Source organism: Choristoneura fumiferana, chromosome 6 (genome assembly GCF_025370935.1).
Source record: "Choristoneura fumiferana chromosome 6, NRCan_CFum_1, whole genome shotgun sequence".
Lineage (NCBI taxonomy): Eukaryota > Metazoa > Arthropoda > Insecta > Lepidoptera > Tortricidae > Choristoneura > Choristoneura fumiferana.
The window spans coordinates 8,101,948-8,117,476 of NC_133477.1; the positions used below are offsets into that span (position 1 = coordinate 8,101,948).

Sequence of the window (15,529 nt, forward strand, 5' to 3'; positions counted from 1 at the left end):
ATTAATGTCTTTCGGGCCATATACGTTTATTTTTTTACGTCACCTAAAAATAATGTATATTTTTTTTTTATCAAATATTTATTTTTATTACCTTGACTGATTTGAATGTTTCGTAACTTTTTGTTTGATACGAAAGTTTGACAGTAATCAGTTGCGAAATAAAATAAATAGGGATATAAAACTGCCATTGGCTTTATTTATATTGCACAATGTTCCTTTTTTTGGGTTTATGCGATATTTTGGCTTGCATCGCTGTTGTGTAAGCACATGCAGCCAGTATTACTATTGTGTAGGTGTCATGCTGTGGGTGTATATTGGGCGAAGGTTATAAATATAAATAATATTGGGCGTATTGTAAGGTTGATTATCACCCAAACAAAAGATCTTACCAAATCCAAACGCTTATGAACAATTCTCATCTTTTAATATAGATAGGTACAGGGTGAAATTTAGAACGTGATCCAAAATTAGTGCTTCTAGCTCAGTTAATGCTGGAGAAAATATCGACAATATGAACAAATTTGCGGTTTAAATACATTAAATTCGTCCAGCATTAACTGGGCAAGAAACACTAATTTTGGATCACTTTCAAAATTACAGCCTGTATAGAGAGCCTCGAGTGAAGCGACTGGTTCAAAAGAGATATCCTGAGCGCAGTCGAGAGTTTCACTAATAACTTTTTCACTTCTCATGCTCGTAAAGTTGGTGTTTATGCTGGATCTAGGCGACATAAAATGACTTTTTATGCACTAGTGCATAAAATAAAATCTTCGTCTAAGACCAAGGTAATTAGGTGTCAACAGCCACACAAAGAAGTTTCTTTATATTTTTAATACATTTTTTATTTATAAAACTAAAAATCAATCAAAATAAATCACTAAAACTAAAAAAAAATAATTATATAGTAATGCATGAAAAATAAATTTTACGTAGTGTGTGAACAATTGTTTTCACTGTTGCTATTTCATTTCCTCGCCATCGAAGTGAAAAGCAGAGTGTAAAACTCGAGCATTAAATCCATTTTCCCCTCGACGTGTCTATCCACCCTCGCCGTACCGGCTCGGGTGGCTATATGAACGTCTTGGGTAAAATGGCTCGTTTTATGCTCTTGTTGTACAATCTACTATACCTACTGCCCAACAATGGACATGATTTTTTAATCTTCCTACACAGTGACAAAAATAGTGGTGGAAGAAATTAATTTGTTTATAAAACACGAATCACCTATATTTTACAGACTGTTGATCAGAGCTTTGATCTTAGACGATAATTTTACTTTATGCACTTAAGCATAAAACGTTTTATGTCGCCTAGATCCGGCTATGAATGCGAAGTCTTTACGAGCATGAGAAGTACCTAAAAAACTTTTTACGCTAGCGGGGAAAAAGTGTTTTTTCGCACAGATTTCGAGGGAGAAAGCAACCCTTTTCGAGCTACTGAGGTGAAACGTCTTATAATAGAAATGAAAAGTTAGTTTTCAATAGATAGATGGCATAATTTGCATAGTGGGTGCATGATGAGTAAATGTAAATACTTACATAAAGTCAGACTAAACATGCTGTTACGTGTGAAATATTGTTCCTCCTTGACATATCGAATAGATACTGGAATAGAACTTCAAGGTTATCTATTTGATTAATGACAACATAATTAATTAGATTGTTTTAATAAATATTCCGACGGGTTTGTCCACAATCCAGATTTAAATTGCGCGTTTGTCTTAAGTTTTCCAGTAGGTACTCGTATTTAAGCATTGAACACTGCTCTCCTTTTTGGTTGTTCAACATTTTCGTGATGTCTGCTTTGAAACCAAATTGTAATATAGATTCTTTTTCGTCTTCGCCCATATTATAAAGGATGAGGGATTTTCTTTAGAGTATCAAAAATCTTGATTAAATCTTGATCAAGCTTGAAAAATCAACGAAAGCTACGCTGTTTTTTTGTTCGTACTAATAGCAACAGATATGTATATGTACTTATATAAACCCCTTCTTGCATAAAAATATAGAAACAAACACCAAACACTAAGGGATCCTTTAATTAAGGTAACTTCAGTCAACATTTGAATGGATGAGAGAAGCATTCAGTTAGAAAGTTAGAAACAAATAACGAATAACGTTATCACTTGTTCGCAGAAAACTATCCTCGACAGCATATCCACCGATGACACCTCGTTCACCGGCGACGGTTACACATCTCTGGCCATCATCTACGCCACGCTGGCTGTCTGCAACTGGTTGTCACCCTCAGTCATCACCATCACCGGGCCCCGCGGCGCCATGATCATCGGCGCTATCACTTACTTGTAAGTCCGATATCTTGATTACTAAAGTCAGGTTTAGACGAAAACAGTGTTGGCTGCCAGTTTCACTGACAGCCAGCGCGGGCTTGTTATTGATCTCGTATAAACAGTTCTTAAAGACAAGTCAGCGCTGGCTGCCAGCACTGGCAGGAATAGAGATAAAAGGCCGGCACCTTTTTCAAGTCAGTGACCTCCAGCCGCGTGCAAAACACAAACCGTGTGCATGCCACAAGAATAATCCAGGAATTAAATGAATCCAGTAGGCCTCATCTATGCAACACAGGCCAGGCCAGTGTTTGCTTGCCTGACAGGAGCCAGCGGTACTGGCTTCGTCTAAAGTTTAGACGCTAGAACTCAACCTTTGCTTAACGACGGCTAACAGTCGCGGGTCATCAACTGTGCTGTGCCATTCTGACCGTCTAAATTTAGAATAATAAGTCGTTAAACCTGGATTAATGATTCCATGTATTTTGACAATCTAACGTTTGGAGTTAGGTACCATCTTTACTTGGGAGTTAAAGTCAACTCCAAAATACGGCCCTTAGTCATCATCGGCCGCAGTAGCTGCTTCAAAATAACTTATATGCATATAATGGTAAAATGGCGCTGCCGTTTTCGAATGAGGTTATGCTATACAACAAAATACAATTAATAATACTTTTAACGTTAAATTTACATATGAGTATTTGCCTTTAAGTGTCTACTTAATTACAATTGATGACCGTAAGGTAGAGGCGTCAAAACTGATTTTACATACTTTGTATTTAAATACTAGATACAGTAGGTATGTAAATACTGACCTATTCCTAAGTAAGTAGTCTGTGGATAACCTTAATCAAAATGCCTAGTTTATCGTTCATAGCAACAGTTATAAAATACGAGTTGTTATTATTACACAATATGCATCAAACCTCAGGCTTCAATTAATCAATTATTTGGTTGGTATACCTAGTGCCATCCACGAAGACGCGTGATTTTGACAAAATTAGCCATTAATGACATTGTAATAAGAACCACGGCACACGTAATCGTGAATGAATCTACCTTTATTTTGTGTTTTTAATTATATCCATGTTTATTCATGATATGATAGTGTTGTATTTTCTCTGCGCATGTAATGTAGGTAGGTGCCTACTTACTTAGGCATATTGTTACCGAACACTGCAAATGGTGTAACTTATATGTTTACGCGATTTTTCCTTGGCGACAATTCATCAGCTCGGGGATTTACTGCAGGGTTATCTTAAAGGTTGCAAACTTTTGACTAAGAGAGAAATCTTCATCGTCCATAAACAACAGAATTCTCACGCTCAGATATGTTTTCAAGCATATACATATTTACTTTAAACAATAAACCACCTGAAGAAAAGTAGTGTGTTATTTTTATAATTAATTGCCTACTCGGAAAGCACACCTTTTATATTGTTGAAAACCATATTGCGAAGGCCGTGCGGTCAACGTGTCGATAGTCTACTCATACGCATCATCGCAAATCGCAATCATCGCCGCAGTAATTGGGGTTTTTGAAATTACTTTTTTAAGATTTGGATGAAATTTCGTTTTCCTGCTCAGAATCAGGAGCACTTTCGATTGTAATAGAAAAAAAAAGTGTCTCAGGTATTTAATATAATTTTATGTTATCCATTACACTACCGTCATAGAAACGAGTATGAAAACAGTAACGTAATCTTCTAATATATATATATAAAAGAAGAAACTGACTGACTGACTGACTGACTTATAGATCAACGCACAGCCCAAACCGCTGGGCCTAGAAACTTGAAATTTGGAATACGTGTTCCTTGATAGGTGTAGACGCGCACTAAGAAAGGATTTTTCGAACTTCCCACGGGATAGTGAATAAATGAGACTTGTATTTTCACTTCCAATTAATGACCCTATTTCCGTAACTATCATTATTAGAAACTTTAAATTTGACATGCAAGTAGGTAATAATACTAACATCTAAAAATATTTTTCAGGATTTTCCGAAATTCCCACGGAAAAGAGAATAAATGGGATTTGTATTTTCGCTTCAAGGTAGCCCTCACTTCGTAATTATAAATATTAGAGACTTCAAACTTAGCATGCAGGTAGACAATACGAACAGGTAAAAACTGTTTCAAAGATTTTTTGAAAATCTCACGGGATAAAATGAATACAGAGAATTTTATATACCTACCAATTGAATCAGAAAACGCACAAGCTAAACTAATAAAACTAGGGACTGGAGATTTGGCAAAGTAATGTAAATCTGGTAACAATATAATAATTTAGCAGTGACATCCTGTTCATCCTGGTCCGTAGAAGGGAACACCTCAAAAATTGATGGCACACACAAAAGACTCTACATGATTGTTAAATTTCAATGCCAATGCGTTTATATGATATACACCATCTGATGCTGCAGCCAGGGTCGCCTGCTGATGACGGAACTCCTCAAGGGCTGATAGCACAGATACGAAATTTTACATGTACGTTAAACGAACTGACACAATTACTTTGCTCTCCCGCGTCCTTTATAACTTTTGTGCATGAAATGTGTGTAAATGCAGTTCCTCCACCTACATACATACAAATTCATACAAATTCATCTACCACCACTACCACACACGTTTCGAACTCAACCAGAGCTCGTTTTCAGAGCAACACAACCGTTTCCGCATGTTACAGGGTGAAATTTGGCATAGATGGACCTAAAGTCATACTGAGGTGCTCCAGGAAAAGATTTTTAGAAAATTCCATGGAATAGAAAAATAATTGGTTTGCTTCTTTGTTTGTTGGGGGTAATCTCTGAAACTACTGAGCTGATTTAAATAATTATTTTACCAATAGAAAGATACACTATCCCTGATTGATAGACTAGGTACTTTTTTTTTCGATGAAAACTTTCCGCAAAATAAAAAAAGTGAATTTATTTTCGGGGCATATTTTAAAAAAGTAATTCATGTCCCGCGGGAACTTTACAATTTCTGGGGATGTAATCCTATATAAATCCTATATAACACGCCAAAATTCGTTCGGAACAGACGCGTAGGCCTGATGATGATAGAATCCTACATCGTGTTTGAACTCGCGGAGAAAAGAAATGAGTAGTACTTTAATTTAACGTTCTCTAGAATTCCGCCCCTGAACCAGCGAAACAGGGTTTCAAAGTTGGTACGAATTATGATTTATTACGTATGTAGGTTGATTTTTGAATTCCAAAATTTGCACCATCTGTCTAAAACAACGTCTGTCTGTATTTGTATTTCCATGAAATCCTCCGAAAAATCATCAAAACACGAAAAAAGGATCGCAGAAAATAAATGTATGTTACGCCAAATTTAACGCGAGCGAAGCCGCGGGCAAAAGCTAGTTTTAAATAAAGTGATTGACTTGGCCATCGCATGAAAACACAATGTATCTCACAAGTAATACATATTATATTAAATAAAATTGCGATTGCAATTCAATCTATTTATTTTAAACGTATATATATATAGCATTACAAAGTTATTTATGCAGTTGGTGTATCTAGAAAACTGGACCGAAATTGCAAAATATTTCAGTTTTTCATTGATTTATACACTATAAACTAATTGTATTCTAAATTTGAAGGTTCTATGTCTGCTAGAAGTGCCTTAAAGTTTTTGATGATCGGTCAGTCAGTCAGTGAGTGAGTAACAAAATTATGATACTTTGACTAGTTATAATTCTTAAATTCTTAAATTTGAAATATACCGTGTTTATACAATGCCTGCTTGGTTACTGAAAATTCAGGCTTCTAGTTTTATTCAAAACAAAGTTATAGGGGGGTCGAAAATGGCCTGAACTGCTTCAAGAAAAGGATGGTACGGCTGTGCCGCTTTTTTGTATGACTTGGCGGGGGCACTTCAGTGCCCCCAGATAAATCGAAATAACGTACCTACATACTTAAATGAATTTAAATAGGTATTCACGATTATCACAATGTTAAGTTTGGATTAGAGTAATCGATTGTGGTGCATGCGGTATGCTAAAAGTTGGAGACATAAAGAAAGTTTATATTATAATCTACAGTGGAAATCCGATGTTACTAAAAGTTTCCATTAAATAAATTTGTAATCGAATTTAAATAAGGTAGATTTTAGAGTTGCATAAATATACTCTGTTATGTTACATGTTACATTGTGAATATGAAACCAAGTCGTGATAAACAAAAGAAAAATACTTTTAAAAGATTAGCCTCGTTTAATATGATTTTTTCACTGACGATGTTATTGTCGTGATGATTAAAACAGACGTGCTTCTGACTGACATTTTGTTTCATTAAAGTAGCTTACATTATTTATTTAATAGGTTTAAGTAGTCTTTTTTTTCTGTACGTTTAGGTAATTAACTAAATGTAAACAAACTTCAGCTGCCAGATTTGGTACATTTAAGGATTTTAAACATTTTACTTATCTATCATTGTAATACAAACTAGTCTAGTGTATTTCAATATTTTCAATACAGAAATGTAAATGTTTAGATAGTTTAATGGGAAAATTTCAATATTTAAGACTCCAATTTTCCTATCCATACAAACTATATATAATAGCATTATGTTAAGTATTTTAAGACATTAGGAGTACCTAGATAAACTAAATGAAGTTACTATTTGGTGTTGTTAATAATGGGTGATGGAATGTGGTTGATTTTACAACTATCCGTTATTTCGACGACCATGTTTGCATGCTAAGCCGCTCGTTTGAATAAAAATGTTGTTGGAGAGAGATACCTATTTCAATGACGCATCTTTGTTTTTGACTTTCCGTATAGGTAATACAAGATTTTTAGGATTATTTTCTTAGTAGAAGGAATTTTCCGTATTTTCTGGTCCTTGACACGTTATTATTGAGGAAATGGAAAACTGCCAGAGTTCACTTTACGAGTATAATGATTTTTCTGGAACAAGCTGATGATCAACTAACCTACGGTTAAAATGTAAAAAAAACTTATTAATTTTAAATTTAAAATGTAAAAAAAAACTTATTAATTTTATTAATTATAATAATTTTTGCTCAACGTGGTACAATTAAAGAAACTGAGGGGCTACTACAAAACTCGAAAATCGAAGTTCGTATCGCACCATCTCTCACTAAAGACAATGATTTGACTCAAGCTCGAGCAGTCATTTTAAGGATTTGCCATGTGGTTTTCACACTGAAGTGTTAAGCTGTATAATCGACAAAAAATAGCGAGTGAAACGGTCCATCCGGTTACGGTTAGGTAAGTCTTGTAATGTCTTACGTTGGGTCGGTTTTCACTCTACGGTCGGATCGTTTTACATAGTTAGATCTGTGGCTTTATAGTAATTTTATTAAGTAAACTAGATTAATGAGCTGGCTAAAGTTACTCAAGGTTTACTTACGTCTTACGATAATAATTACAGCACAACAAGAATGTTAACATCGCTCAGAACTTGTCGGTTTGCTTCGTTTTCCTGCGAAGATTTTATGAGAGAAAAAGAAAACCGATCGTGTGTTTTGAGTTCCGAAGGACATTATCAATCTAGTTTAGTTGTACTAGCTAGGACTCGACAAAGTTATATAACAAATCGTTATGTTTTCTAGTAATACAGAATAAGTAATAGTACAAGTAATACGTCCTTTATTACAAATATTTACGTATAACCTATAAGTAACTACCTAATCACTTGTACCAAGCATATAGATAGAATACAACGTATAACGTACATAGGTAAAGTTTTTATTTCATTTAAAAAAATAACAAAAGGCAAACAAAAGTAAACAGCAAAAGGTATATAAATCTATTGGGACTATTAGTTACACTTAAACAAGATACCATATCGCGACGTACTACGACGCGGCATAGTTTTACGATGCGACGTCGTGTCGTGTAAATCTACTAGAAATCGTCACATCGTAAAAAGATGCCGACGCGCGCGATTTGGTATCGTGTATCGTGTTAATGAGTAAGAGCCCTTAGAGGTAAATTAGCTGAATCATTTTTTTTTGTAATAGATACTTAGATATTTTAGGAGAATGCTTCGCTTCGAAATATGGTAAAGAATACATTTATGTAGGCTCAATAAATTTAATGCAATAATACTAATTACTTAATTAGAATATCAGTGAATGTGATGCGGTTGAATAACTCCGCATAATTTACTGCAATTCGACTCAGTTTTATTTGAATCTAGAAACTGTTCAGGTATCGAACCAAGTATTCTACAATTATATGTTTGTATTGTTAAATTTTAGTGCCTACGTACTGTACGTTGTTCCTTGAACCAAGAGCGTAACTTTTAAACAATTTACAAAGAACAGGACTTCTCTTAGCCTTGATATTTTACAAATATCGAATATCTTTTCGCGACAGTAGCTTCTTTTATAATATACAAGGCACCTATTTAATAAACGTGACGGAAATATATTGACGTGTCTCGAATAGATTCGTTTTCGTTCATGTATATTTTCATGTAAGTTAGCTGTACCTATATCATTGTCCTGCCTATTAACTTGCATATAGGTACAATTATTTGCAACTTCTATCAGAGATACGGACCTTCATTTTTACAATAATAACATGTAAAATTGTGTTGATAAATAAATACATATTTTATATGATAAATTAAGCTCTAGTTACACATCTAACAAGAACCATCCAAGTAGAATTACATAGCGGGTATGCTGGGCTGATTGATCCAACAAACTACGCAATCTATTACTACTTTTACGGTATGCCTCACATATTTATGTAACACAAGGCTTAGAAAAAATATTACCCCATGTGTTTTGATTATAGTAGACGCAGTAGCGGTTATCCTCATTGTGAAATCGATTAACGATATAACTACTTTATGAAGCTATTGTTAACGTTAGTCAACAAGACATTAACCGATAAATCTTAAACGATCAACTAGAACACGTCACATTGAAGGTTACCGTACCTAAATACTGTATTAGTTTTATCGCTGATAAGGCCGATTTCTAAAATCCTTGAAAAAACCATATTCCTTAAGCATGTGATAATAACAAAGCTTTCATTAATAAATATTCATTTTCATTATTAGAGATATTTCATTAATAGAGATAAAACAATAATAAACTCGAGAATGCGGTTTAAGTCTTACAAGTAGGTATAATAGGTTCTATATTTTGATTAATTTAATTAGACGAATGTTTTTATTCGATGAACTAAAAGAATTTCTTTGCTCACCCGCTACCTTATTATGTTAGCTATAAGTACCTACTATACCTGTGGCTATACTCCGTTTAATTTAGGGTTTGAGTTAACGGTCAAATTGTAACACGTTTCTTAGTATTTCGAACACAAATGGACTAAAAATACGTACATGTGCATTTATCAGCTGTATTTATTATGTTTTTACTATAGAAGTTAACACAATTTTAAATAGTTCCCTTGTTTCATTTAAAAAGGTGTCCAAATTTTACCGTTAAGTTTCAAGTGTCAAAATAATAAGTTAATGCAAGATATGCGTGTTCATGCAGTTCCTCCACCTCCAAACTGTAAGAACACATACAAATCACACAAACCCATCTATCACCATCACCACAATAGATTGACGCGTTTCGAACTCAACCAGAGCTCATCTTCACAGCAACACAACCTTACACCATACTACCAGATGTTAGAATCTAACATCTGGTAGTGTGGAGGTGGAGAAACTGCATGAACACGCATATCTTTGAATTCAATAAATTATTTTTATTCGATGTTTGACAGTGTTTTATGCTGTGGTTTTATGCCATCCAAGTCGAACTTTTTTAGGACATAGGTCCTAAAAAAGCTATAAAGCTATAGAGCTTGGATAGACCTTAATTATTATAGTAATGCAATGAAAACTGGATTAATAGGGTGAATTATGTAGGTGTCCGACCGTTTTGTAGTACTTCGGTTTTGGTTTGAGTGGTTTCGACCAAAAAACTGTCGAACTTGCAACATTGTATACTCGGATCGCATTCGGCTAACTTTGGTTGGGTGCGCTTGACGCGGCCAGAAATGGCGTAGGTAGATAATGGCGTAAAAATAAGTATATTTCAAAACATTTATATATACGATTTCAATAACGAGAACACTAATAAAAGTATAAGTAAACTAGGTATAATACATTTAAGAAATGGCGTGTAGTTTATTATAATTCGTCATGCTTTTTATTTAATTATTAGGTACGTATTATACAAATTAGCTGGGATGCATTATAGGCATTTAATTTTTCAGATGTCTAGAAAGAACGGTCACGGCATTGTAATCCTAATCTTTTTAAACGAGGTTTCATAGCAGTGTACCTAAAGTACCTATAATAAATACACGAGACTGGAAATAAAGCATTTTGGCTTGGCGAGCGTATAGCGTTACAATTATTTTTTATGGATCCCTATCTCAACGGGTATGTATTATAAGACCGACAAATCATAATACCTACAGTTGAAATGTCGACGCATAACACATCGACATTCAGAATACCGAATGTACAAAATACCGACAACCGATACACCGAAGGTCGAAATATCTATTTTTAAATGACCGAAAGTAGAAAATCCCGAAAATGGGGTATCTATAATAATACCGAAAAATCATATTACCTACGGTCGAAATATCGACACTTAACAAATCGAAATTCAGAATACCAAAAGTACAAAATACCGAAAGTAAAAAAAAGTTTGATATGTGCAAGCGAGCGAAGCGAGCGAGCAAGACGGTTCGGGGCAAAAGCGACTTGGATAGGTTAGGTTCAGAAGGCTAGCCTTCGATGTTAGGTTTTTTTTTATAGCAGCCCGGATAATATTGCTTCACAAATGATCTTTGCTGTTGAATCTTATCCAACCTACTTTACTTAGTGGCAGTTAAGTATCTTGCCTGCTATAAAAAAAAACCTAACATCGAAGGCTAAGGCGGGAACTACGCTCCACTTCGTTCCCGCCTTAGCCTTCTGAACCTAACCTATCCGAGTCGCTTCTGCTCCAAATCGTCTTGCTCGCTCGCTTCGCTCGCTCGCACAAATCTTTTATTTCCTGCTATATTTGTTTCGTCTTTGGTATAGCGGCAGTTTCGGTATTTTGATTTTCGATATATTGATTGTCGATTATTTTACTTGTAGTGATTATGACTGTTCGGCATTATGAGTTTTCGACCTTTCGAGTGTAGGTATTTTGATCTTCGGGATTGTAGTCTTCGGGTTTTAGGCTGCCGGTCAAATGTACTTTCGGGATTTCAAACTTTCGGTCATATATCCATTCGACGTTTTAATATTCGGCCTTCCGTCCATAGGTCTTGTGAAATTCGGTCTTTTGTTTATCGGTATTATAATCGGTCTCGAATGATAATAGGCCGTTGTTTACAGAGTGTTTAGGTGCGTTGTCTTCGATTATTACAGAGAATAATGACTTGCAAGCGGTATATTTACTGGGGGACTTCAACGCGCACATTAATGAGCCGTTTTATAGTGAGATGATGGATTTTTGTATAGAACAAAAATGGATATGTGCGGATATTGATAAATTGGGCGCTAGTTCTGATACGTACACATACGTTAGTGATATACATGGGTGTAGGAGATGGTTGGATCATTGCATCGTAACTAAAAGTGCCTGGAGTACAATAAGCAACATTACGGTGATGTATGATGTTTTTTGGTCCGATCACCTCCCTATGCTTATAGAATGTAATATTAATATGCTGGAGCCTATATAACATATTATGGGGGGAAAGGCAGATGAGTCAAATTGATGAATATAACAGTAAAATTGATGAATGTAATAGTGAATTAAAGGACATCGATATTCCTGACTCTCTTAGGGACTGTTGTAATGTGATGTGTGAAAATTGTAATCACTATACTTATATAGATGACATTTACTTCAAGGTCATTAATATCTTATCTAATGCTGCTAGGATGACAGCCAAGTGTGGTAGGCGGGCCGGGGGTCGCTGTCTAGCGGGGTGGAATAAACATGTTGCAGAAGCTCACAGAGAAGCCCGGCTTCAATTCCAGTTGTGGGAGCTAGCTGGTAAACCATCTCAGGGTAGGGTTTTTGAGCTAATGCATCATACTAAGAAAGTATTTAAATCCAAACTTAAGTGGTGTCAGAACAGGCAAGAACAGATTATAATGGACAAGCTGGCTACCTTCCATAGAAATAAAAACTTTAGAGATTTTTGGAATGGAACTAAGAAAATGAATGTGAGGCCTGGCCTGCCGGTGAGTGTTGAGGGTAGGTCGGACTGTGGGGAGATTGCTGAGAAATTTAGAGAACATTTCAGCGTTAAATCATTGTTGGATGTAAAAACATCGTCCCAGTTTAAGGTGGGTGTGGTGACCGTCGGGGCTGGGCGTACGACCCATTTTACATCTGAACAAATTAAACTTATTATAAATAATATGCGGAGGGGTAAGTCGCCTGGTCACGATGGTCTTAGTATAGAGCACTTTAAATATGCTGGGGAGCATCTGCCTAGAGTACTGTCCTTGTTACTTAATTTATGTATTGGCCACTCATACCTTCCTGCGGCGCTCATGAGGACGATTGTTGTACCGGTTATTAAAAATAAAAATGGTGATCTGTCTGACAGGGCGAACTATCGGCCTATCTCGCTCGCTACCACTACAGCCAAGATACTTGACCGTGTGCTTGACGGGGTTTTGGACAACTACCTAGATATACATGATGGCCAATTTGGATTCAGAGCGGGGCTGTCCACTGATAGTGCAATTCTATGTCTTAAGCATACGGTCAGGTATTATACGGATAGGAAAACCCCTGTCTATGCCTGTTTCCTCGATTTGTCCAAGGCTTTTGATCGGGTCAACTATGATCTACTGTGGCAGAAATTAAGTGAAGCGGGTATACCGGAGGAGTGCGTGGCCCTGTTTAGGCACTGGTACAGTAATCAGCTAAACCGGGTTAGATGGGCGAGCAGTTTGTCCAGTGAATATAGGCTTGAGTGTGGTGTGAGACAGGGTGGTATCACTTCACCGAAGCTTTTCAACCTATATATCAACGATTTGATAGACGGGCTTAGTAGCATGCATGCAGGATGCTATGTCGGCAGCACTTGTGTCAATAGCTTAAGTTATGCCGATGACATGGTGCTCCTGTGCCCGTCTGTCAGCGCGTTGGAGCAGCTGCTTGCCCGCTGCGAAGCCTACGCCTTGACCCATGGACTAGAGTACAACACTAAAAAGAGTGAGGTGTTGGTTTTTAAGGCGGGCACAATCAAACCATACCATATACCACCTATTTTGTTGAACTCTAGCCCATTAAAAGTTGTGGATAGGGTGAAATACCTGGGACACGTCCTCACGAGTGATTTGGGGGATGATTTGGACATAGAAAGGGAGCGTAGGGCGCTGGCGGTTCGGAGTAACATGATTGCCCGCAGGTTTGCACGTTGTTCAGGTGATGTAAAAATTACACTCTTTAAATCATACTGCCAATCCTTTTACACGAGCAGCCTGTGGGTGCGGTATACGAAACGAGCCTACAGCGCTTTGCGCGTCCAATACAACAATGCTTTTAGAATGCTGATGGGACTGCCTGGCAGATGCTCGGCGTCGGGCATGTTTATGGCAGCTCGCACGGATAGTTTTCAGACTTTAATGCGGAAAAATATAGTCTCATTACTAAGCCGTGTGAGACGAAGTCCCAACAGCATTCTGAAGGAAATTGCTGCCAGATTTGATTGTCCGATCTTAAAATATTGGACTGAGCAGATTAAGAGTGTGGCGCAGTTTGTGACATAGCTAGTATAATAATAATAAATATATGTCCTTAAATACTAATACTAGAATAAGTTTAAAATGTATTATCTTCTGTTTTGTTATTGCTTAATTACTAACACTATGGATACTCTGTTTGTCCGAAATAAAGAACTTGAATTGAATTGAATAATACATACCCATCTCAACAGGGAAGGGAACCGGTGAAATTAACTCGCAACCAATACCTGCTGCGGTAGGTACCTGTACATTGCCGATAAAAACCTTCGTAGACATCACATCCCGTTCAGTAGTCCGTAGACCACAAGTACTTCGCTTAAACCACGAAGTGAATACGTAGAATCTCTTTTGAACTCTGTAGTGAAAAAAATAAAGAATCATGGCTTTATAGTTGGAACGGCCCCGGCCCCTATAAATTAGATTGATAATAAAAAAACTTATAGGTACAGTCGAGGGTAACAATATTTTTACAATTTAGTCTCTTGATCTTGTCACTGTAAGCCTTCTGACAATAATGAACATAAAAAAAATACAACCGAATTGATAACCTCCTTTTTTTGAAGTCGGTTAAAAAGCTGCAAATAAGATGTTACAGCGACAAGGTAGTAAAGCTTAAAGGTATCTTTAACTTCGACTGTACTGTGGGGTTTGAAAAGTTTGTCTGTTATTAGTTATTAGTATTCCGCGGAACAGGTCTAGTCGCACGAACCTTCACTCTCGACGCTCAAGGCTGCATACTTCCTTGCTTGCACCTTTTGTAGTAGTTCGGTAGTCCAATTCTTAAGTATTGCACTCACGTCAAGCACTACGTCATTATTGTTCAATTAACCTCCTAACACAGAAGTTAGTATTTGAAACATATTAGCACAGTTTAATGTAGTTATTGTGACCTCACAAAATTTGCAATCTGGTGACATATAAACAAATATTGTAGGAAAACTTTTTCTTAAATTACTTACCTTTATTTAAAAACTCTTGTCCATGTCCATGAGTAGATATGGTCCAAAACTTGGACGACGAATTTAACTTACTTACAGAGGTAAGACTGAGTTGATATTCAAAGAACACATAGAATGGATGATTATCCAAGTACAGTCAGGAAAAACTGAGCAAGGGCGCGTTGGACTCGCCTAAGATAGGGTTCCGTAGTCGCTACGAAAAAATGAAGTATAATATTTTTCTAAGATTTTTATTTTGTACGGAATCTTCCAAGTTTAGCTATCGTTATTATAATTACTCGTGTTTCTTTTTCAAATTTTATAAACCAACAGTGTAGCTTTTAGAGGGAGGGAGGGAGCGCTCGATTTTAATGAAAGTTTACACTTTAAAGTAGAATATTTGAATATTGATCATCTTCACAATTCCCATTGATTTTAAAAGATCTATCCAAACGATACCTCACACTATAGGGCTAGACGAGAAAAAAAAATTACCCCCACTTTACATCTATGTCTATAAGGGTTCTATTTTTGATATTTTGGCTGCCGAACTCTAAAAATTTTAACAAAAACTTATTGCCA

General features: G+C 36.2%; 1 long non-coding RNA gene across 1 annotated transcript in view; it reads right to left on the minus strand.

Moving 5' to 3' along the window:
• LOC141428958 (uncharacterized) overlaps nt 1-15,529 on the minus strand; it is a 62,558-nt gene that overhangs the window by 31,342 nt on the left and 15,687 nt on the right. The window lies entirely within an intron of this gene.